The sequence below is a fragment of the Silene latifolia genome, chromosome 9 (genome assembly GCF_048544455.1).
Source record: "Silene latifolia isolate original U9 population chromosome 9, ASM4854445v1, whole genome shotgun sequence".
Taxonomy (NCBI): Eukaryota; Viridiplantae; Streptophyta; class Magnoliopsida; order Caryophyllales; family Caryophyllaceae; genus Silene; species Silene latifolia.
In genome coordinates, this window is record NC_133534.1 from 83,191,932 (window position 1) to 83,194,002 (window position 2,071).

Below are 2,071 nucleotides of genomic sequence, written 5' to 3' on the forward strand. Positions count from 1 at the left end.
CTCTGGTTCAGGTCTGGAGGGATATCGTGAAGAGGAAGTTGCGGGCCAACCTTAGCCTGGTCCGCGCTTTCTTGGATCGATTTTGGGATACGACTTCCACGTTTCACCTGCCTTTTGGTGAGGTGGGAGTCACCTTGGAGGACTACGGCATGATTTACAGTGTCCGCCGTGCGGGATCGAGGAGATGGTGTGGCGGAGGCTGTCATGAGAGCGGACTCGGCCGAGGCGAGGAGGTTGATCGGCGGAACTCGTCGCCGAAGGCTGTTGCGGTCTGCCGGGTTTGGTACCCAGTACCTATGTTCGAGATTACTTTGCGGGGAAGACCCTGGCATCGGTGGTGATCGATGGGAGGGAGACGGCTCCTCCTCCTTGTACAGCGGAGCGCAGAGGGGCTCGTCTGTGGCTTTGGTGGTTCTTGTCTTCGATTTACCTCGGAGACAAGGGTGAGAGGTTGTCGACGAAGCTTCTTCCCTTTCTTGCCGACTAGAGCTCCCTAGGGCGTTGGGGACCGGGTCCTTTCTTTGGTTTTGCGGTCCTCATCCGCTTCATGAGGGCCATGGTTCGCGCGAGTTGATGGAGAAGGGGACTTCTCCTGGCGCTGTCGGACCTGGGCTATTGCTGGAGGTATGAACCTTCCTTTAGATCAACGTAAATTCCTTTCTTTTATCAAAGATCGTCACTGACCATTTCGCTCTACAGGCGTGGGTGTACTCCTACTTTCCGGGCCTCGCGCCCAAGAGGACGGAGCCGTTGGAGAGGGCCTATCCTGTGGTGAGGGATTGGGTCATGTCTTGGACGACGAAGAGCAAGCGTTCTTCTCACAACGTCTCGGCGGGACGTGAACGCCCTTCAGCTGAGCAGCGTGAGTATCCCGTTTGTATGTATTCACATCTTCTCATACTTTGTTTTCAATTGATCCTAGAAATGACCTTGGCCTTCACATTGTTATAGTGGGTGCCCAGACCTTGGGCGGAGTACGCTGGAGCGCCTCCTTTCGTTGCTGAGGTCCTTCGACCTAGGAGCCTGAGTCGGCTGTTGCTGTGGACGTCGATGGGTCCGGTATGGTACTTAGGCGAGCGTTTGGCTCGTCAGTGCTCTCGGGACGCGTTGACGGTTCCCGCCGATCCTCCTAGGACGATGTTCGGGGAGCCTTCCGAGGCCGAGAGGGAGGCGGACTTGGCGGTGCCGGTGGCGACGACCTCCTTCTGCCTGGTGAGGACTACTCGGCGTTCCTCTACGGGAGGTTGGCGTACTGGCCAGTAGTGGTGAGCATCCTTTGTTTTCTTATTGATTTGGTTTTCGAGACTTGCGACGACAGATCGTCGATTGATGAGAGCTATTCGTCTTTTCAGGAGGTTGAGGCGGCGGGCATCGAGCCCCCAGAGTACCCCGAGACCCTCGAGTATACTGACGCTACTGGGAGGACGACGATCTCCGAGCTGCGTGATTTTGACGTAGCTGTGACGGATGCTGGCCTAGATGACTGGCAGCATCTGATTCGGAGGGTGAGCTCCCATTTTGCATGGTTTTTGCGTAAGAACACGTTTGACTGAATTTATTTTATTTGTTGAGAGTTTCCTTTTGAAATGCAGGTCGCGCCATCCCGGTTCGTGGCACTATGGAGGGTGGCCAACCGGCTACGAGCTACGGCCATTGAGGCACTCGTCGGCGGTCGAGGTCGTCAGGTATGAACCTTTATACCCATTTTTCGATTTCCTTTTTTTTTTTGATTTTTGGGTTTCCCAATTTGAGTTGATTGACATGAGCCAATTCGTTGCTGTTTGCAGGGTGACAGCGAGTCAGGACGAGAGTTGGCCCAGGCTCGGGAGGAGACGGCTCGCTTGTCGAGGGAGCTCGAGTTTCGGGATGCCGAGATCGCCGCTCTTATGGCGAGGGTTGCTGAGTTGGAGGGTGCCCAGCAGTAGCTTGTGTCAGTTTTGTAGATTCGTACATCCGATTTGAAACATTTTTTTGACTCGGTTTGGGCGCAAGCCCGATTACTTGGTCTTCTTGACTTGTTTGGGGCGAAGCCGGATTGCTTGTACATTTGTACTTTGTTGGGCGCGAGCCC

General features: G+C 54.9%; 1 long non-coding RNA gene across 1 annotated transcript; it reads left to right on the forward strand.

The window, feature by feature from the left end:
- The first annotated feature begins 1,416 nt into the window (after positions 1 to 1,416).
- LOC141598196 (uncharacterized) lies at positions 1,417 to 1,847 on the forward strand. Its single transcript, XR_012523315.1, has 3 exons — positions 1,417 to 1,505; positions 1,593 to 1,685; positions 1,788 to 1,847. It is a non-coding gene; the product is annotated as an uncharacterized LOC141598196 (long non-coding RNA).
- The last annotated feature ends 224 nt before the right edge of the window (positions 1,848 to 2,071 follow it).